Consider the following 24,283-nt stretch of genomic DNA (forward strand, 5'->3'; position numbering starts at 1 on the left):
GAGTGAGATGTCTACAGAAGACTTTATTTGATGATTTGGTTTAAACTGTTTGTAAGTACCAAAAGAAAGTGATATTGGCATGTATCCAATACTCTGGTCACAAATACCACACAGACACATTCTCATAGAATTAAGTCTGACAAATTCCATCCTAAAACAATGATATGAGTGTTTTCCAGAGGGATTGCTTGTTAATGAATTAGTAGTCCTTCTCTTGAAGCCTTTATTCTATTTAGCACTTGACAACTGGGAATATAATCTTAGGAGAACAGTGGCAGAATGGATAGGTAGAGTCATGTTGATCATTTTTCAGGATAAGAGCTTGTTGAAATGGGTGAGGTAACATAGAACAGCAAAAGATCACAAGTTTTAGAATCATGACGACCTTGACTTGAATCACATTGCACCACTTTGCAGTTTTATGAGCCAGTGATATTCTTAAAGTCTGTTATCATGTCCCTTCTCTTGTACATTTGGGGAGAAGAGAATATATTTCCTCCTGGATGTCAAGGTGTGCTGCCAGTGAGGCATATTGTGAAGTAGAGTTTCGAGTTTTCATCTCATTGTCCTGCCTCCCTTAGCTATGATAAAACCCAGTAGAGAGTAGGGAACCAGTATAACCTTGTGGTTCCTGCCTGACCACAGAATAGTGACTGTCACTCCCAAATTTGTGTTTTTAGATATTTAGAAGAAAGTATGATGTTTTCTCAGGACAGATTTTGTCTCAGGGCAATGTTAGCCCTTTGTGATTTGATCTGTGATCTATCTCCTATTACATCATCTCCATATTTCTTATAGTCTTTACTTGATAGTCATAAAAAAAATGTATCATTACATTTAAAAATCCCCTTTAGGGCACACACATATGCACACACTCACATAACCTTCCATTTGGACTTGAAGTGCCTGTTCAGTCTTGCCGACCACCTGGGGATTTCTCTAACCCTATAATCCCTAGACATTTTCAGTTCCTTTATCATGGTATACTATCTTTTTTTTTTTCCCTGAGCCTTTGAACAGCATAATATTACTGCCTTTCATGTTCTGCCCACAGCAATTTGCCTTACTATCCTTTAACACTCAACTTAAAACATTTCTTCTTCTGGGAGTTCTTTTTTTAAGCCTCCAGACTAGATTAGATTCTCTTCTGTTGATTTGTAGAGCATGATGCCCTTCCCTTCTCCACAATAATCCTCACTTTTCGCCCTTTTTCTAGAGCTTATATTTCAGGTAAGATGAACATTAAAGGGAAAGAGGACACATATCTCATTTGTGACTCTATCCACAATGCCCAGGACATTTCTGTCACCGCAAGAGAGAGATATCCTTTACACATTTGCTAAAATGAATAAAATGTTCCTTGCTCCCATGGCTGTTTTCCTATCTACTTCATACTAAATCTCATAGTATCAATAATAAAAACTGACATTCGTTGAACAGTTGCTATATTATAGGCATTGAGCTGCTTGTTTTTATATATGATGTCACTTAGTACTAACAAGATTTTCATGAATTAATTTCCCAATTAAGTGACAGTATCTAGTAATTCCTAAGACCTCAAGAAAATAAATATTTCAGGTTCACACAATTAGTGATATTAAACTGTTATTTGAACCCAGGTAAAGTGACGATGGAGACTGCCATTTTAAGATACTACTACAACCCTAAGTGACATTTTGAGGGCAACCGCATGAGAGACACTATACTAGAACCACCCAACCAAACAACTCCTAGAAGATTTAAGAGCTTCAGAAATTAAATGAGAAAATAAATATTTGTTGTTTTAGGCTACTGAGTTTGGGGTAATTTACCACATCAATAGATAACTCATACCCTTTCAAATAGAAATTTTGGCTTTTGATCATCTGTAAAAGAATCCAGCATTAATTTTTTTCTTCTCTATTTTTCCTTTCTTACTCCTTAACTAATTCCATTCTTCCTTCCTTTCTTTCTTCCACATAGAAAAAGAAGGGTTCTTTAACTGTGATAACCATTTTGCAATGCATATATCAAGTCATTATGCTGTACACCTTAAACTTATACAGTGCTGTATGCCAATTATATCTCAATAAAACTGAAAGGAAAAAGTGGTATCACACTCATCAAAACACCAGAACTTTCTGTTTTTTCTCTGAACTATGTGGAATTTTAAAATAAGATGGCACCTTGATATGCTGACTATTGTAATAATGCAGTGACCAGAACAGAAATGATGTTGTCTTACAAAGAAGACCTCATTAATAACAAAAGATAAACTGTTTTCTTGATCTTTTATGATTTTTAGTGCAAAGAAAAATATGCAACACGGGATGGGGGCTAATTTGCTCAGATTAGAAAACTTTAGTGAGATAGGTTATTAAAAGAAACCTCTATCATACACAAATAGATAACCCTTACTTAAAAAAAAAAAGGTTTTGGTTACATTACACAGTTTTGTGTTCATTCAACGTGTAGACCATATAAACTACATAGAAATCTACAAAGAAATAATGTATTATGGGTTTACCTTTATTCTTTCTATTTTTAAATTTTATTTATTGATATACCATTATATATGTATATTTAAATACACATTTAAATGGGTATTTAACAAATACCCATTTGGGTAGATAGCAAAAATGTACATTGACAGATATTTCTTCTCACTTTCTCTTTAACCTATACCATGTGATTTATTTGAGAAGGGAGAACGTTAAGGTTAATCTGTAGGAAATTAACTCCTTAAGAGACCACATATCTCCTTTCTGTAATGACAACAAATGATGTCAATATATATTCTATTATTTTCTTATGTATCCTCATAAAAATTGTCATTGTAAAAATTCAAATGAACCTGTGTTAGGTTGCATTAGAGTTCATGCCTTGTTTAGCATCTAAGGCTCCATCATGAGGCAAATCTGTGTTAAATGTCATTGTGTGAATATGGAAAACCTGTAATACCTCTGGGTCTCCATTTTCCCCCAAAGATTAAAGTATCAGGTATTATTTTCCTCACTTTGCAGTTGTTGAAATAATTGAAATGATGTTCTGTAAGGTACTAGTTTATCTCATGTAACAAGATAACTGATAACTAGGAAGCAGAAAATATATATTAACTTTCTATTATTAAGAAATGCAGGGCAAATTATTTGATTTTGGAACTTTCACCAGATTATTTCATTTACTAATTCATACAGTCCTACAAACTCCTTGTTACCTGTGATACAATTATTCATCAGTCTCCCCGATAAGAAGAGTTCATGGAGGGCAGTGTGTTTTTCTAAATTACCTTTAGATCCAGAGCATTTTTTTCTAGTACTTGATGTCCAACTATAATGATAAATGATCTGACAGATGTTTGGAAAGCTTCCCATGAATGCTCAAAAATAGAAGCTATTGATTCTACCTGGTGGCTTGGCTGAGATAGCGGAAAGGGAAGATCATCAGAGAAGTATCCCAAAGATGATGACACTCAAGCTGAGTCTAAAGTAGACAGTTTGAGGCTCAGCAACATGATGATTCTCAGCTGTGAACTAGTGACTTTTTTTCTCTTTCTCAGGGTTATGTATTTCTTAGGAATTGATCCTTTAGAATGTTTAATTATATATATTTATATGGCCAAAGATGAATTTATGTGAAGGACAATGTAATAGAGGAGGTAAGAAATTGCAATGTATTGTTCATATTTAGAATATCATTAAATATAGATCTGTTAATCTCTTTGATATAAACAGAAGAGGTAAGAGAAACTGAGCCAGGCTGTTCACTCTAAGAAGCAAGAAAGTTCACTTTAAATGTTTCTTCACATGTTTTGAGCCACGTGATTAAGTGGAAAACCAAAGAAGTCTAATTACCAAACTACCTTTGTCCTGTAATTGGAAATATATATTGCTACATGAGGTTATCATTTGAAAATCACACTAGTAAAATTATTAACACTTATGAAGAAAATTGCTAACCAAAGTGCTGTTCAATATTAATGTTAATTACTAAATGTGAATTTATCCTGAAGTAATTCTGCTGAACACAAACACACTTGAACTTTTCCAAGTATGTTATTTATTTCGTATAGGACCCTGGACCAATAGATATGTTTGGAGTCAATTTAATTAATAGTAATATTTAGTGTCAAGGAGTTTAAGGTCCTTGCTCAAGGCAACTGAGATTGGGATTTGAGATCAAAACTGATTTCTCCGCATAGAATGGCAATGGCTACAAGGAGACATCCTTTTCTCATCATATTCTTTTAATCTCTCTCCTGATTCCCCCCTCCTCCATCCACTCCTCTAACTATCTCTGTGTCCTTATCATCAAGAAGAGGACAAGGAAAGGAGAGGGGAAAAAAAAAAAAACAAAAACACCCTCACAGCCTAGATGTTATGTTTCCCTCCTTACTCCATTGATGCTGATGAGATAGGACAACCAATTATTCCAGAGGCCCTTAGATGGCATGAAACACAAAATCCTGGCTACCCAGCATGTCAATCAGCAGGATTAACCCTCGAGTGTCCAGGCTATCTTTATAGTGACAGCAATAAAAGAAGTAACTCTTCCCCATCAAAATCCTCAGCATGTAAGAAAAACAGTTTAACACTTAAATGTTTAAAAAGATAAAAATATAAGGACAATTAAAAAGGAGAGATGCGATGGTTTTAAAAAAATCATTGAAAAAAATAGAAGTCTTCAAATCTTATACATTGTAAAGCACAAATAAGAAGCCATGAAATTCTTTTCTCAATTAGTGTTACAAACATAATTCAAACAGTTAGTGGTTTCTCAAAATGTAGTTCAAGGACAGTCTACTTCAAAATCATTCAGAGTGATCTGTAAAAAAAATACAGATTCTCATGTTACCATAAATGCTCTGTTTCAGAAGGTACCTTCTGGGACTATATATTTTTCAAGTTCCCAAGAGGATTACTGACTGCACAAAAGTAAAGGAACCTCAACTGTAGACAGGATGTCATATTTAGAAGTCAAAATTAGAGTGAGGTGTACTAACAAAGTAGGAACTTGGCCAAATGCTATACTTTGCCATCCATCCATACTGAGTTAAGTCTGAATTTGAGAGAACATATGGGGTTGGTAAAATATATTCTCTTTTGAACTTGCACATAAAAATCTGAAGCCAAGTTGGTATTTGACCATGCCACAGGCCACAGCTGGGTGTCTGCAGTCTGTGTGATGCTTCAGCAAAACTCCACACAAAATATTTGATAAAATTTTATTAAAGTAGTGCAGAGATTAGTGACTTCTCTGCACACGAAGACTGAGAAGTGAGGTTATTCAAGCTTTTGGCTAAATTCTAAAGGTCAAAAACCACTTCCCTGTATAAGTGAATGCAATTCTCTTCTAAATTCTCCATCTTCTTTCAGATAAGGCTTTGGTTCCACATTAGCATTTCACTCAGAAATCATCCTTCCCACTTAAGAATTTGGAAACAATACCCCTGTGAAAATGTGCCAGATGTAGCTTTTACCCCCTCCTATGATTAATTTTGTTGTTGTTTTTTTGTTCCTTGACACAGAAGTTTGGGTGTCTAGAATATAGTATTTTCTTTTTAATGTGTAGGGAAACAACAAAACCCCCAGCTCTCTTTTCAGCCCCAGAAAAAGCACAGCCTGGGATAATACATTCATTGTCTTACAAAGGAAAAGTATTTGATGGTGTCTGAGGAATACAGAGTGCTGGAATGAAAATGAGGCTGCAAAGGAAATGGAATGAAAAATAGGTTTGTTGTGGTCACCCAGAAGCAAAACCTATCACACACAGTCACACAAGCCCACCTGAAACCTAGCAGCCACTTCATACAGATTTCTGACTCCAATAAAAATGGAACTTCAAGGGAATAAGACAAAGAGGAGTGGAAATGAAGCTGCCAAGGAAAATAGAACTGATTTTGCAAAGGTCAGTGCAATATAGGATTAGTTGGGACTAAGTGGATACTCCAGTGTAATTTGCAATATATTTCAACCCTTCAGAACAAGCATTTCTAGCTACTTTTAATACCAGCTCTGAGCCATGACTATCTAAATAGACAGTGGGCATTTAAGTTCACAAGACTTGATATTGCTTGTAAAAATGGAGCCCAGCAGAATTTGATTTTATTACCCGGCTTTTATTAGGCCCATAGCCAATGGCGATTTAAGTGTTGTGTCATATCTGCCAGTGTGCATGGAGGCATGGGGATTATTTGTAACAGAATTTAAGTCTAGGGGCCAAGTTCCTCAGCTGTAAGTATAGAATACTAATTCTTTCTTTTTCATTCCCTCTATCAGACCTATGACACTCACAGAGTCATCAGAGGAACTGGGACATGGATTCCAACTTTTTAATATAAAACAATAGAACTTAAGGACGATTAAGGGGTCAAACTTGCAGAGGCAGGGACAGGGGACTTCTTGGACATTTGCTGTTTTATTGACCCTTCAGGATTTACCTTATTCTTCCTGCTATTACTCTAACCTCCATTTGGGGAATGACAACATTGAATTTAATCTTGGTTGGAGGTATGTTCAATGCCTCGCTTTAAAATCTCTAGATGCCATGCTCTCTTTGAAACTACAACTATAGTTGGGCATGGAGGCACATGTCCAGGCCAAGAACATTGGACGATGTCTTTTGGAACTCTGAATCTTGGACAAGAGACATAGGGGAGACTGGAGTTTGCTGCAGAAGCTTGCACCAGAATGTTCTCACACTCGAGCTTTGAAGCTGTTATTGCTCCCTGGGATCCTACTCGACTGGCCAGCTCTTCAGCTTTGTTTTCTTTCTTTGTCTATTTCTCAGTTTACAGCTGATATTTATCCCCCTGAATCAAGGTTCCCATACCTGTTCCATTCTGATTCGGGGTACTGCTAAGTTGACCAAGACCATTACTGAAACAGACTTTGGAGGCACATTTGTAAATTGTTCAATACCTTACTTAGCCCATTCATTCCTCTTGTCATCAATTCTGATTCCAGTTTCTTGGGACAAGTTGAGTTTCTTTCCCAACTTGAACTCTTCTGCTTTCATTGATTTGAATCAAATTCAGTTGGGATTCCAGTCAGCAGCAAGTAGGAAAAAAAAAAAAAAAACCTACTACAATGATTTTAAAAAGTAAGGGATCTATGTATTGTCCACAAAAATAAATATTAGAGCAAAAAAGCCTAGAGCTTGCATGGTGATTCACTGATGTCAACAATGGCTGTATTCTTTCTATTTTGTTCTACATCTATAGCACGTAGCTTTCTTCCCACTGCTTACTTGTCAATGGGTAACCCTCCAGGCACCCTGTTTAATTTAAAGTTAAGAAGAAGGAAAAAATGGCTCCCAGCTATATTGAAGTGAGAAGGTATTTTAACCAAGGAATACTCAGTTTAGTTCAGTTGTTCAGTAGTGTCCGACTCTTTGTGACCCCATGAACCGCAGCACGCCAGGCTTCCCTGTCTATCACCAACTGCCAGAGCTTGCTCAAACTCATGTCCATTGAGTCGGCGATGCCATCCAACTGTCTTCTTCTCCATCACCCTCTTCTCCTCCTGCCTTCAATCTTTCACAACATCAGATTATTTTCCAATGAGTCAGTTCTTCACATCAGGTGGCCAAAGTACTGGAGTTTCAGCTTCAGCATCAGTCCTTCCAATGAATATTCAGGACTGATTTCCTTTAGGATGGACTGGGTGGATTGCCTTGCAGTCCAAAGGACTCTCAAGAATCTTCTCCAACACCACACATTAAAAGCATCAATTCTTTGGCCCTCAGGTTTCTTTATAGTCCAACTCTCACATCCATACCTGACTACTGGAAAAAACATAGCTTTGAATGGATGGACCTTTGTTGGCAAAGTTACTTCTCTGCTTTTTAACATGCTATCAAAGTTGGTCATAACTTTTCTTCCAAGGAGGAAGTGTCTTCTAATTTCATGGCTGCAGTCACCATCTGCAGTGATTTTGGAGCTCCAAAAAACAGTCTTTCACTGTTTCCATTGTCTCCCCATTTATTTGCTATGAAGTGATGGGACCAGATGCCATGATCATAGTTTTCTGAATGTTGAGCCTCAAGCAAACTTCTTTAACTCTCCTCTTTCACATTCATCCAGAGGCTCTTTAGTTCTTCTTCACTTTCTGCCATAAGTTTGGTATCATCTGCATATCTGAGATGACAGGGTTATCTGAGGCTATTGATATTTCTCCTGGCAATCTTGATTCCAACTTGTGCTTCATCCAGTCCAGCGTTTCTCATGATGTACTCTGCATATAAGTTGAATAAGCAGGGTGACAATTTACAGCCTTGATGTATTCCTTTCCCCATTTGGAACCAGTCTGTTGTTTCATGTCCAGTTCTAACTGTTGCTTCTTGATCTGCATACAGATTTCTCAAGAGGCAGGTCAGGTGGTCTGGTATTGCCATCTCTTGAATTTTCCAGTTTGTTGTAATCCACATGGTCAAAGGCTTTGGCATAGTCAATGAAGCAGAAGTAGATGTTTTTCTGGAACTCTCTTGCTTTTTCCATGATGCAACAGATGTTGGCAATTTGATCTCTGGTTCCTTTGCCTTTTCTAAATCCAGCTTGAACATGTGGAAGTTCATGGTTCATGTACTGTTGAAGCTTGGCTTGGAGAATTTTGAGCATTACTTTATTAGCATGTGAGACAGGTACAATTGTGAGGTAGTTTGAACATTCTTTGGGATTGGACTGAAAACTGACCTTTTCCAGTCCTGTGGCCACTGCTGAGTTTTCCAAATTTGCTGGCATATTGAGTGTAGCACTTTCACAGCATCATATTTTAGGATTTGAAATAGCTCAGCTGGAATTCCATCACCTCCACTAGCTTTGTTTATAGTAATGCTTCCTAAGGCCCACTTGACTTCACATTCCAGGATGTCTGGCTCTAGGTGAGTGATCACAGCATCATGATTATCTGGGTCATGAAGATCTTTTTTGTATAGTTCTTCTGTGTATTCTTAGCACCTCTTCTTAATATCTTCTGCTTCTGTTAGGTCCATACCATTTCTGTCCTTTCTTGTGCCCATCTTTGCATGAACTGTTCCCTTGGTATCTCTAATATCCTTGAAGAGATCTCTAGTTTTTCCCATTCTATTGTTTTCCTCTATTTCTTTGTACTGATCACTGAGGAAGGCTTTCTTATCTCTCCTTGCTATTTTTTGGAACTCTGCATTCAAAGGGGTATATCTTTCCTTTTCTCCTTTGCCTTTTGCTTCTCTTCTTTTCAGGGCTATTTGTAAGACCTCCTCAGACAACCATTTTGCCTTTTTGCATTTTTTTTTCCTGGGGATGGTCTTAATCACTTCCTCCTGTACAATGTCTTGAACCTCTATCCACAGTTCTTCGGGCACTCTGTCTATCAGATCTAATCCCTTGAATCTATTTGTCACTCCTACTGTATAATCATAAGGGATTTGATTTAGGACATACCTGAATGGTCTAGTCATTTTCCCTACTCTTCAATTTAAGTCTGATTTTGGCAATAAGGAGTTCATGATCTGAGCCACAGTCAGCTCCCAGTCTTGTTTTTAGGAACAAGGAACACCATTGTCTTGAAAAAAAGAAAATGAGTTTTAGTTAGAAGAAGATAACAACAGGTTAGCCTTACAGATTCTGACTTAAAATTTTTACATTGCTCTCGTACTCCCATGCTGCTGTTGCTGCTGCTAAGTCGCATCAGTCGTGTCCGACTCTGTGCAACCCCATAGACGGCAGCCCAACAGGCTCCTCTGACCCTGGGATTCTCCAGGCAAGAATACTGGAGTGGGTTGCCATTTCCTTCTCCAATGCATGAAAGTGAAAAGTGAAAGTGAAGTCGCTTAGTTATGTCTGACTCTTAGCGACCCCATGGACTGTAGCCTACCAGGCTCCTCCATCCATGGGATTTTCCAGGCAAGAGTACTGGAGTGGGGTGCCATTGCCTTCTCCGTCGTTCCCCCATACTACCTATCAAATTGCCAACATCCGTTGGATCATAGAAAAAGCAACAGAATTCCAGAAAAACATCTACTTCTGCTTTACTGATGACGCCAAAGCCTTTGACTATATAGATCACAACAAACTGTGGAAAATTCTTCAAGAGATGGGAATACCAGACTGCCTTACTGCCTCCTGAAAAATCTGTAGGCAGGTCAAGAAGCAACAGTTAAAACCGGATATGGAACAACAGACTGGTTCCAAGTCGGGAAAGGAGTATGTCAAGGCTGTATATCATCACCCTGGTTATTTAACTTATGTGCAGAGTATACCATGCAAAATGCCAGGCTGGATGAAGCATAAGCTGGAATCAAGATTGCCGGGAGAAATATCAATAACCTCAGATATGCAGATGACACCACCCTTATGGCAGAAAGGGAAGGAGAACTGTGGAGCCTCTGGATGAAAGTGAAAGAGGAGAGTGAAAAAGTTGGCTTAAAACTCAACATCCAAAAAACAAAGATCATGGCATCTGGTCCCATCCCTTCATGGCAAATAGATGGGGAAACAATGGAAACAGTGAGAGATTTTATTTTCTTGGGCTCCAAAAATCACTGCAGATCATGACTGCAGCCAAGAAATTAAAAGACACTTCCTCCTTGGAAGAAAAGTTATGACCAACCTTTACAGCATATTAAAAAGCAGAGACATAACTTGCCCGACAAAGGTCCATCCAGTCAAAGCTATGGTTTTTCCAGTAGTCATGTATGGATGTGAAAGTTGGACTATACAGAAAGCTAAGGGCCAAAGAATTGATGCTTTTGAAGTGTGGTGTTGGAGAAGACTCTTGAGACTCTGTTGGACTACAATCTACCCAGTCCATTGTAAAGTAAATCAGTCCTGAATATTCATTGGAAGAACTGATGCTAAAGCTGAAACTCCAGTACCCTGGCCACCTGATGTGAAGAACTGACTCATTAGAAAAGACCCTGATGCTGTGAAAGATTGAAGGCAGGAAGAGAAGAGGGCAACAGAGGAGGAGATGGTGGATGGCATCACTAACTTGATGGACATGAGTTTGAGCAAGCTCTGGGAGTTGGTGATGGACAGGGAAGCCGTGCATGCTACAGCCCATGGGGACGCAAAGAGTCAGACATGACTAAGTGATTGAACTGATTCTCTGACTGACTATACTACCTACTTATGAAGTGACAGTCTTGCAAGTAATCTTTCCCTAGCATAGCCCCAGTACCGCAAAACCCCGGTTATACACACACACCACACACTTCCTTTCCCAACCTCTTCTGATTTTCGTTCTTGTGTTTCATTCATTAAGAGGCGCAAACAACAGGTCAAGCATTGTATTAACAGAGGCTGATAGCTTCCAGCTTATGTCATATACATACTATGGCAATTGCTTGCTAATATTTCTTCAGTGAGTGTCTTAGTCAACTCAGGCTGCCAAAACAAAACATGAAACTGGGAAGACTATAAACAACAGAAAATTTTTGCTCCAGTTCCAGAGGCTGTGAAGTACAAGGCCAAGGTGCCAGCAGATTTCGTGTCTAGTGACGGCCCTCTTCTTGGTTCATAGATGTCCATATTATCCCTGAGTCATTACTTGGCAGATGGGCAAGGGAGCCCTCATGAGTCCTTTTATAAGGGTTCTAATCCCATTCATGAGCACTCCATCCTCATGACCAATCATCTCCCAAACCCCCCACCTCCAAACCCCTAACCTTTGGGGGTTAGGTTTCAGCATATGAATTTGGAGGGTGAAAGCAAACACTCACTCTTTAGCAGGTGGTAACTATACAGATGCCTCGTATTTTATGTGCTTCAGGCAGCTTCCTACACTGTTAATTATATGGCCTTCAAGAGCTGACCACTATGAGTTTGAATTCCAGGCAGAGTTAAGTGAAGTTAGGTAATTATTGATTTCTTTGAGATGCCATTTCTGTATCTGTAAAATGGGGCAAATACCCCCTACCATCAGGGCTGTTGTCAGCTACAAATATACCTTGGCATATACCAGCACAATGCCGCACACAGATTGGGTTCCAAATACACCAAGACAAAAGTGACCAACTTCCTCAGAAGCTGCACAGTGAGTCATAGAGGCAAGGGCTTTCATCCATTCAAATCAGCTTAATCTGGCTAAATTTTACTAATGTACAGCGATTTAAATCTTCCATCATATTCCACAGAAGCATTTTTTGGCTTCCTGTGGAGCCATTTGTGTCTGCACTTAAAAATAACTCTTTGTATTTCTGTCTCCAGAACAAGGCTTTGAGCCTTGTATGGACTCATTATTTATCCACAGCATGTTACATAATGTCTGGTAAGTCGTAGCTATTCCATGAATGTCTCTTGTGACTGACGTAAATATCCTATTCACAAATATTCTGCTGACAACAATACATTAAGCTGTATATTCATATGTAAACAAATAATAAGAAAAAGGGTTCTATAGTATTGTAGTGAGGACTAAGTGAAAAAAATAAAAAGAGGCAAGTAAAATTCAAAGCATGGATTCTTGAACTAAAGTAATTGCTGCTTTTTCTTAGTTTTATTATCTTTTAAGCCAATACACCAAATGTATTTAATTTATAAATGGACTCTAACCATTTAACCATAATAGTGAAATATTAAAGTTTATCACTTATGCAAAATATTTACTGACCAATGTCAGTTTCTAAAAATATTTAGCATTTATGACTTTAAGGTGTCTCAGATGGGATCACAAATATTTCAAATGTGCCTTCCACATACACCCAAGCATCAAATGACCTGACCACGTATAGGTCCATCTAAGACGCTTACTCCTTGGAAAGAAAGTTATGACCAACCTAGATAGCATATTCAAAAGCAGAGACATTACTTTGCTAACAAAGGTCCATCTAGTCAAGGCTATGGTTTTTCCTGTGGTCATGTATGGATGTGAGAGTTGGACTGTGAAGAAGGCTGAGCGCCGAAGAATTGATGCTTTTGAACTGTGGTGTTGGAGAAGACTCTTGAGAATCCCTTGGACTGCAAGAACATCCAACCAGTCCATTCTAAAGGAGATCAGCCCTGGGTGTTCTTTGGAAGGAATGATGCTACAGCTGAAACTCCAGTACTTTGGCCACCTCATGCAAAGAGTTGACTCATTGGAAAAGACTCTGATGCTGGGAGGGATTGGGGGCAGGAGGAGAAGGGGATGACAGAGGATGAGATGGCTGGATGGCATCACTGACTCGATGGAAGTGGGTCTGAGTGAACTCCGGGAGTTGGTGATGGACAAGGAGGCCTGGCGTGCTGCAATTCATGGGGTCGGCAAAGAGTCAGACATGACTGAGCGACTGAACTGAAGTGGACTGATTCCTTCTAATGTTCACAAGATCCAAAATCAATGAATACCAGAAGGTGAACTCTGTCAAATTCTAGTTCCTTTTTAAGAAATTTAGGCATTTGAAGCATAACAAATCAAAACACATATCAAAAAAACGTGAAATATTTTGAATTACTTTTGCTTCGTATCTCCAGTAAAATTTCAGGGTAGGAGGAAAACTAGAATTTGTGAATTCCTATGATCGCTTTCCAAAACATACAATTAATTTAGCTAAGGTTATTTAGTCAACTCCTTTTATCTTTTAAGCTTTTTGGAATTTTATCCCTCTGGCTTGTGTAATCATAAATTCCAGTAGATCATGTGGTTTATTTAGGCAAATTCTGATTATTTCCCACTTTAAAATATTTATATCCTTTAACCCAATATTTCCACTTTTAAGAACTGATCCTGAAATAAATATCAGATATGCATATGCATATTTGTATTTTTAAAAAGTCTTTAAAATTATATTTTGTTTGCATCTATTTCTTCCACTACAATATATATATATATATAATATTTGGAGAATTTTTAAGTAATTTATAGTGAGATCACAAGATGAATCACTATGCAGTGATTTGTGTTAAATATGTTTTTGAGTACTATTTTAATGAATTAGAAAAACCTTTATGATAGATTCAAATAAAAAAAGCAAATGTACATTTTAGTTTCAATTATGCTATATATGTCATTTTCCATTGATTGCATAGGAAAAATACTAAAAGGACATATACTGTAATATTAACTGTGATTATAATTTTTAAATTGATAGATTTATGACTGATATTAATTTTATATGCTTTTTTGCAGTTTTTACAATGAGTAGGTATTACTTTCACAATAAGAGAAGTAAACATTTTTAATGACACTGATTGGTTAGTTTCATAATGAACATATTAAAATAAATTTCCTTTTTTCCCAAAGGCCTTATAGAAAATAGAGTGTATAAAAGGTAGATAGAAGCTTCTATATTATAAACTGATGAAAGTTCAAGTGACAGAAGTTCAAACTATCTCTAGATTAAACATTATTTGACAAAAGTCACATGATTATTTTTCCCAAACAAGACTTGCAAAAAGATCTCTTATCTTTCTTATGATCATGTGTAAGATAAACAATATATTGTCTTGGATATTTTTTACTATATTAAATATTATTTTCTAGAATGTGTAGATTTTGCACTTAGTATCAGAGATTACTGTTTTTGGACATCAATTGCTATTTTTATATCAATACTGAGACAGTGCTCAACCTGCAGGAATCTTTAATTGCTCTTGAGCTTTTTACAACCCTCTCTCTAATACAAGGTCTGGAATTCATTTTCGTGCTGGAGTTTTGTTGTGCAGTCTCGGGTGGCCTTTTGCCACGGCCATTACTTACCACTTTTACTCATCTCTCTATTTCTGATTTTATTCCTTTTGGACTTGATTTCTTGCTGTTCCTGACACCTGCTCCAGCCTGATAAACTGACAGCTCCAATAGTAAATCTTGCCCTGATGCTTTCCTTTCCCAGGGATGGAAAATGGTGTGTGCCAATGCGTTATAACACTTTAGCAAACATCAGGAATCCTGTCCCTTCCACTTTGGAACTCCATTGTTTAGAAATAAACACCCTGTTCCCTTTGTCTGATAAACCTTGCCCCATATGACCCTTCCTCCTCTCAGCTGGCTGACTTTCAGCCTTCCAACAAGCTTAATTCAGGTGACATCCTCTCAAGGCAGCCACCCTGACACCCTCCCCAGGAAAATCCAGAGACCTGTCCACAGCCTAGGTTATATGGTCTGCTCTATGTTTTTATAGCTCTCTGTGCTCCATTTCATCTACTATTGCTACTATAACCACTTCTAAATATTTGTCTGTCTCACACTTAAAAAACTTTTTTATTGGAATGTAGTTGCTTTACAATGTGTTATTTTCTGCTGTACAGCAAAGTGAATTAGCCATAAATATACATATATCCCCTCTCTATTGGATTTTCTTCCCATCTAGGTCACCACAGAGCATTATGTAGATTTTCCTGTGCTATGTAGTAGGTTTTCATTAGTTATCTATTTTATCCATAGTAGTGTAAATCCCATGGACAGAGGGGCCTGGTAGGCCGCAGTCCATGGGGTCGCTAAGGGTCGGACACGACTGAGCGACGTCACTTTCACTTTTCACTTTCATGCATTGGAGAAGGAAATGGCAACCCACTCCAGTGTTCTTGCCTGGAGAATCCCAGGGACGGGGGAGCCTGGTGGGCTGCTGTCTATGGGGTCGCAGAGTCGGACACGACTGAAACGACTTAGCAGCAGCAGCAGCAGGAGTGTATATTTATCAATCTCAGTATCCCAATTCATACCAGCTCCCTCTTTTCCCCCTTGGTGCCCATGTCTTTGTTCTCTGTGTCTGTGTCTCTATTTCTGCTCTGCAAATATGACTAACGATTGTTTTCTCTTTTTCTCCACTTCATATGCAGCAAATATTCAATGAGCATTTATGGAATAAATGGTCTTTGAATGAAATAAGCAGAATAGACAAAGACCAAGGGATGTCGACCCCAGGAGATTTACTCCCAGAAAAAGTGCAGGTCTCAAATGTGATAAAGCAAACACTAATTCAGAATACTCTAAAAGCAGTGATGCAAATGAAACATCTAAAGCGCGTCTGTGTGTGCAGCTCTCTGTACACTTCCTGTGCACAGTGACACTCTCCTTGGCAGACGCACCTGCATTGGACTCTGACATTGCCCATGAATATTCTGATTATAAAATCCCGGCTTTTAGGAACCAGATGTCCTTAGCAGATTTTACTCAATTGAAGTTTTCGATTTAGTTCTCCTTTGAAAGTTTCAGTGCTGAATTACCATGGGTATTTCTAGCTGGGGGTATTTGAGGTCTATAATTTAGTTAGAGATGGAGGACACCATTTGGTATAGGTGATAAGTTCCTGATTTCAGGTTTCATAAAACATTGTCACCTGTTTCTTTGTTCCCCTATTTTTCTTTCAAGATCAAGACAAATATATAAATGATTCTGACAGCAATTTTTCCTTATTGCTATAAAATTATTTTACCCCTTTGAACACTGACCAGCTTTCTCTTCAATAATTTGAATGGGGTAGATTCACATTTTAATAATGTTTTCTACAGGAAATAGTACCAGGATGACTATAACTGGGATAATCTTCCCTAGATCCTAGTGAAGATGAGCTTTTCATTTGGTATATGCCGCATTTAGAAATATGTGTTTTCAGAATAAAATTAGCATATGGTTATTAAATACAATTCGAATTGTAGAGAAAACTGGGAATAAGTAAAAATATACATTCATAGCCCCACCATGCATATTTCATTGTTATTAATATTTTAAGTTATTTATTCTATTTTTTTAATTCTGGAGATCTTTGTATACATAAAATTTTAATGTATTTACTTAACATTGTATATGCTGGGTGTAAAATCCAACTCAGCTGCCTGCAACCTGCATGACATTAATTTTCTTAATTGTGTAAACTACCCATGACTCTGTTTCCTTGTCTGTAACACAGGAATCATAGTAATGATGACTTCATAGATTTTTAAATAGTCCATGAGTCAAAATAAGTTGTACACTTGTAATAGACTTTTCTTAAGGAAAATTAGGACAATAATAATAATAATAAGTAAGTATAATAACAATTTAGGTCATTTTGCATGGATGCTAAGTCACTACAGTCATGTCCAACTATAAGTGGCTCTATGGCCTGTAGCCCACCAGGCTCTTCTGTTCATGGGATTCCCCAGTCATGAATACTGGAGTGGGTTGCCATGCCCTCCTCCAGAGGATCTTCCCAACCCAGAGATCGAACCCGCATCTCTTACATCTCCTGCATTGACAGGCGAGTTCTTTACCACGACTGCCACCTGAGAAGCTCCTTAGGTCATTTTAATACTTGTTAATTGCCACACGCTGCTTCAGATACATTTTTCCTCCTCAGGAGAAGAAAGATAGTATAATGTTATGGGAATATTTCATTGTTTTTAAGTAGCAGATTCATGGAGGACCTAACTCCACTATTTTGGAAGTCCTATCTCACCAACAGCATTTAAATGTTTCCAAAATCTTTAATCGCTTCTGTTCCAGCATTAAAGATAGGCTTTTACCAGGACTTCTCACTCTGTTTCCCAAATATATGTTATATCTAACTTACTTTAAAGGGAGGTATTAATTATTTACATGCACAAAAAAATCTGGACTTGGAAATGAGTAACATTGATTTATAAAACTAGTAATTTGATCTATTGGTCATGAGTCACAGATGAGTATGTGAATAGAAGTTTGGCTGATATGTGTGATGATTTGTCATTTTTGTTCTCAGACTTTGAAAAATAAGTGCTAGTATTTAGGTAGATGCTGAAGATTTTGAGTAGATGTTGGTTTTCTATATAGCCAGTGACATCATTGTAATCTCACTATTGGAAAGTTAATGTTGACAAACATTATATGCCTCTTAAACTTTCATCATCTTTCTTATAAAATGGAAATTTGGTAATTGACTTTTTATTAGACATATATTTTATTTTCTAGGTTATTAATTCCAAGATAACTATTTTTAATAAGATCTAAAAGTGTGATTCATTAATAATATGGCTTACCTGGTGGCTCAATGGTAAAGAATCCACCTGCAAGCAGGAGACCCCAGTTCGATTTCTGGATCAGGAAGATCCACTGGAGAAGGGAACGGCTACCCACTCCAGTATTCTGGCCTGGAGAATTCCATGGACTGTATAGTTCATGAGGTCACAAAGAGTCGGACATGACTGAGTAACTTTCACTTTCACTTTCAAAAATGTGATTCTTAATAATATATGTAAATACTTGTGTGTGATTTAAAATTTACAAAACTACTGACAATTAATCATTTTTGACCAAACTCTTGCCTCCAAAAAAGTACTTTTATATGGTCTGCAACATATGATAAGTTACCAAACCACTAAGGAAAGGATATTGTTCATAGTTTTAACATAAGCTATCAGGCAAAAATACACAGTCTTTATTTCTCAAATACATTTTACACATAATGCTTTTGCAAGGGAGATGTTGATTACATTGCAATTGGAAAGATACAGAAAAAGAAAAATGTATGTAACTGGTTGTTATTCAATATAACCAAATTGAGAGAACTCTGTTTTTGAGACATATCTCATACACTATTAAGCAAAAACATGGCAAAAAATTGACCTACAAAATGTAGGTCTCAAAATCCATCCAAGCTTATTTTAATTCATTAATAAATGATATTATCTAAAAAAAGATCAGAGCCAAATGCTAAGCCATACAACATACCATGTATAAACCAGGACTATCCTAGGAAAACCAGAAGTTATATTCACTGTACCTAGAAACATTTTAAAAGGTGCCCAACCTCATCCAGGACATGCAAATGAAAATTTTCTTTTGAACAATGATATTGTATATGAATAGATTATGGTTTTTACTACCTAATTGACTTTCTATCTCTGCTCTTGCCTCACAATCATCTCAACAACACAGTATTTTTTGTGGGGAGAATATTATATTTGTTGCTACATTCTTTGAGGATAGAACAAATGTCTGACATATAGTAGCTACTCAATTAATATTTATCGAATTGATAGAGTAAATAAATTAATGCCAAGAAATATAAATAAGTTAAACTGGCAGAATTGTTCAAAATATTCAAGCTCACTTATTTTTGTCTGCATGATTAAACCTAAGTCAAATGCAGTAGTTCTAATAGGCATTCTGAGAGGTTCAGTGGGATGACATTGAGCTAACCTCTAGAGCACAAGTACCCACCCAGCTAATTTATTTGGGAGACGCTGAAATACCTTACATCTCTACTGAAATATGTAAATATAGTTTATATTGACAATGCTTCTTTGCAAGCATGAATCTTTTCACTCACAGAAAATTTAGAGCAAAATAAATTTTACTAAATATATCTAGTAAATACCTAGGAGTAAGAAAAATGGGGTGATTGATGATTCACGGCAAAGTGATTTGAGAAATATTAATATCTAGAAATATATTCTAAGAAAAAGACTTTAAAAGCCATTGGCTAAAAATAAGTGTGAGTGTATCACTGACGTGTCCTACCTTAGACAAAATGCACAATGGAATTGGATAAATGGCTTGATTTCTCTGGAATTCTTTACAATGATCATTTCTATTAAGTGATGTTTATGATTAAATTATCTTAAGGACTTCATCAGAATAAAGAAGCATGACTTTAAAGATTATTTTGAAGCATGAATTTAGATTCTGTCAAAAATTTTAGCCACATGGATATCATATGGGCATGAAAAGTGTATACTTGTTGCTGCCAGAGAATTACGTTGCACCTAAAACGACTATTTACAAATAAATTAATTAATCCCAACCTATCTATTCTGTATAGGAGCTTCCACTCTGGTATTTCTGACATGTCATTTTCCTTCTCAATAACTATGGTCAATGAGGTGTTTGAGAACAAATAAATAGAAATAAATCTTTTAACCTAAAGTCATCATACAGTTGGTAAACATGCAGTTAATTAATAGGATGTATTCCAGTGCTCATATTAAACATATCTTTCTGATGTCAGGTTACAAAGTTGATCCTCTTCCAAAAAATTTGTATATGGAATATGGCAACCTCTATATGGAATTGCTCAATGAAGGAAAGAAGACATTTGCATTGGATTTATATTTCAATATTCAATAACAATCAGCTTATGTCTACATTGCTTTTATTTGATTTTTAATGGCTAAGAATTTTTTAATTATTGACAGACGCTTCTGTTCTGTTTGTATAAACAGAACTCCTAAGGTTTTTACTGAAGTCATCTTGCAGGGATTGTATTTTTAAAGCCTAACTTATATGATTAACATGGCATGGGTCAATTACACACTCTAGTTGATGATCCATTTGTTACTGTAGAGAAAAGTCCTCAAATATACTTGAAGAACTACATTTTGTTGTTGTTGTTATTTTCTATTTTTCCATCACATGCTGAAAATAAATTAAAAAAATTGAATCTGTGTTCATTTAAATATATCTCAGATGATTGCTTATCCCATAAGAAGGTAAAGATTATGTTAAAAAAAGTTGGAAAACACAAAAACAAATTCAGAAAGTCATATGAATAATATAACTACATCTGTGTTTTATCAATAAAACTTGATGAGGCAGAAATTGTATTTTCTCCCGGAGGCACTGGAACTAGTGTACTCAGAATGCTATGATTGTGTTCCTGGTGTCATGAATGAGGTTAAAAACTACATCTAAAGCATTATTCCCAGCATCCAGAATACTAATGTGCTAGCAGGGGTTTATCTCTTCTGGGCTGGAAGGACTGAATTTGGAAAAATGAGAAGTGGGTAATTAATCTAATTCAGACACCTGAAAACTTTTGAAAAATAAACACTACCTAAGTAATCTTTTTCTTTTCTTGTAGAGAAGTTTACTCTGTTCTGAAACATTGACAACATAGGATCTGTCTAAGTGAAAGTGAAAGTCAGGTTGCTCAGTCGTGTCCAACTCTTTGCAACCCCATGGACTGCAGCATGCCAGGCTTCCCTGTCCATCACCAACTTCCAGAGCCTGCTCACACTCATGTCCATTAAGTCAGTGATACCATCCAAGCATCTCATCCTCTGTTATTCCCTTTTCCTCCTGTCTTCAATCTTTCCCAGCATCAGGGTCTTTTCAAATGAGTTAATTCTTCACATCAGATGCCCAAAGTATTGGAGCTTCAGTATCAGTACTTTCAATGAATATTCAGGACTGATTTCCTTTAGGATTGACTGGTTTCATCTCCTTGCAGCCCAAGGGACCCTCAAAAGTTTTCTCCAACACCACAGTTCAAAAGCATCAATTCTTTGGCGCTCAGCTTTTTTTATGGTCCAACTCTCATATTCATACATGACTATTGGAAGAACCATAGCTTTGACTGGACAGACCTTTGTCGGCAAAGTAATGTCTGTGCTTTTTAAAATGCTGTCTAGGTTGGTCACAGCTTTTCTTCCAAGGAGCAAGCATCTTTTAATTTCATGGTTGCAGTCATAGATATATATCAACAAGCTATATGAGCATCACTTGAAAAACTAATTAAAATACAGATTTCCTGGCCACACCACAAAAAGTGATGACTCATAATCTCTGGGAAGGGGCCCGTTGTTGTTGTAAGTCACTAAATCATGTCTGACTTTTTGAGACCACATGGACTGTAGCATGCCAGGCTTCCCTGTCACCAGAATTTGACATGCACCAGAATTCCATGGAGGAGTTATTAAAACACAAGTTGCTGGTCCTACCCCAGAGTTTCTGGTTTGTCACATATGGGTGGAGTTTGCAAACTGCAATTTCTAAGAAATTCTCTGACAAGACTGTCACTAGCCAAAGAACCACAGTTTGCAAACCTCTGCTTCACAACAATAGTTTTCATACTGAAGGTGCAAAATGAGTCACCTGGACACTTTGTTAAAACAAAGAGTCCAGGCCCCGCCCTCCAGAAATTTTGACTTAGTAGGTCTGCAGTAGAGCCTGATAATGTATATTTCTAACAGGTTCCTAGATAATGACTTATGCTTCTGGGTTGAGAACCACAAATCTTCAACTTTATTAAACACTTGGACTATAAAATTACATCAATCAATTACTTTCCCCTTGGGTTACCCATCCATTTCCAGTTCACCAAAAAGAAGAAAAATAAGAGAAAAAATGTATTTTGATTCTACTAGCTGCAGAGTGAAAAGTGAAAGTGTTATTTGCTCAGTTGTGTCCAACTCTTTGAGACCCCATGGATTTTAGCTCACCAGGCTCTTCTTTCCATGCGATTTTCCAAGCAAGATACTGGAGTGGGTAGCCATTCCCTTCTCCAGGGTTTCTTCCTGACCCAGGATTGAACATAGGTCTCCAGCATCACAGGCAGATTCTATTAGTAGCAGTGTAATTATGAGCAAATTGTGTTCTAGAGGGAAGTTGTTGGCCAGCTAGGCTGGCCATTTGGAATCCCCTCTCATCATAAATTAGAGAAACTTAATCTCTTTCAAATCTTCCGTGTCACCCTGCAGCCTTATTCTGATTGTGTGATTTTACACTCCACTGGTTGTGACTGAAAAAAATAGATATATCAAGTGCCTAGCAGTTTGTTATCATAGATTATGCTTTTTCTGGTTGTGGTGTGGGAAGCTGACCAGTAGGATGCATGCGTTAGAAAATTTAAATCAAAATAAAATGAAATGAAATATATCCAGATGATGATTGCAATGAGTAACAGATAAATATCTGATTTAAATTTTAAATAAAAATTTAAAATAAAATTTTAAAAAAATGTATAATTCAAATTAAACATACTAAGCAGTTTTCATTTTGTTGAAATAATTTCTGTTGCATTTAAAGTAACAATTAAGAGCAAATTAATGAAAAATAATATATATATTGAGGGAAAACTCAAAAATTAGGTAGCTTACAAAATCAAGGAAAGATAGTCTATTTTTTCCACAAATTATTTCTTGCTAGTCATAGTCAGTGGTATAAAATGTGAGCAAATATTAGAATATGTGATGAATATCGGAGAAGGCAATGGCACCCCACTCCAGTACTCTTGCCTGGAAAACTCCATGGATGGAGGAGCCTGGTAGGCTGCAGTCCATGGAGTCGCTAAGAGTCGGACAGGACTGAATGACTTCACTTTCACTTTTCACTTTCATGCATTGGAGAAGGAAATGGCAACCCACTCCAGTGTTCTTGCCTGGAGAATCCCAGGGACGGGGGAGCCTGGGGAACTGCCGTCTATAGGGTTGCACAGAGTTGGACACGACTGAAGCGACTTAGCAGCAGCAGCAGTGATGAATATATTGTTTCTGGAATTTCAGCAAATAAAAAAGCCATCATGATAAGAAACTAATGTTGCAGATGATGCATTTATCTGTACATAGGTGTAGTAAGTTGACCTCAATATATATATATATATATATATATATATATATATTTTAACATGGTTTAGAGGATCTACCATGGGCCAAAATTAAGTTTAAGTTGTTTGGTAATGTCACTTCTCAAAACTAAGCAAACATGTTTCTGGTCATTAATAAAAAAATATCAATTGTATTTTTTCTAAAAATTTTCAACTTACAAGGAATGTCTTATTACTACTCCCCAACATACACAGCTCTGGTTCAGCATGAAAATGAAGCTCTGGTTTTATAATGATCCTCAGTGAGGGAACTAGATAGATAGAAATGTATTTATGCAAAGTGAAAGTGAATGAGACATATTTTACCACAGGTTAATCTAGTTTCAGTTACAAACAGAAGACACAACATAAACAGAAAATTATTTACACAAGATACAATTCAAAATCCCATTTAACTGTCAAAATAATTTGCCAGAAATTCATTTTATAAATGAAAACACTGTAGAAGAAGGACAGGTTAATATTTGGCTCATCTGGTAGCTTATAGGAATTATGACTAGTTCTTTATGTATGTTACATAATTTCATTTTCAGGATGACAGTCTATGAAATCAACCTCTGGGAGGCTGAAGTACCTCTCTCTCAATTTGGAAAAATACCCACTTCAAAGTTCTGAAGCATATTCAGGGAACTAGCCTGGGAAGCAATTAGCACTGCTCCTGGCATATAAAAGGTGCTCAATATACGCTTCATATTTTTTTTTAAAGAAGATTGCTGTGACATTTTTTCTTGATTCATTCTCTCTCTCTCTGCTTGTGTGCTAAGTTGCTTCAGTTGTGTCAGACTCTTTTCGACCCTATGGACCACAGCCTGCCAGGATCCTGTGTCTTGGCTCCTCTATTCTTTCTCTAGGCAAGCACACTGGAGGAGGTAGCCACTCCCTTCTCCAGGGTATCTTCCTGACCCAGGGATTGAACCTGCATCTCTTATGTCTCTTGTGTTGGCAGGGAGTTCTTTACCAATAGCCCCACCTGATTCATTCTCTCCGCATATAATACATGAAGTATTCACATATATCCAGGCATACCCCTTTAATTGTACTTGGCATTGTTACTCTTTACAGATAC

This window comes from Bos grunniens, chromosome 18 (genome assembly GCF_055505025.1).
Source record: "Bos grunniens cultivar Pamir isolate PY7600 chromosome 18, Bosgru_T2T1.0, whole genome shotgun sequence".
NCBI lineage: Eukaryota > Metazoa > Chordata > Mammalia > Artiodactyla > Bovidae > Bos > Bos grunniens.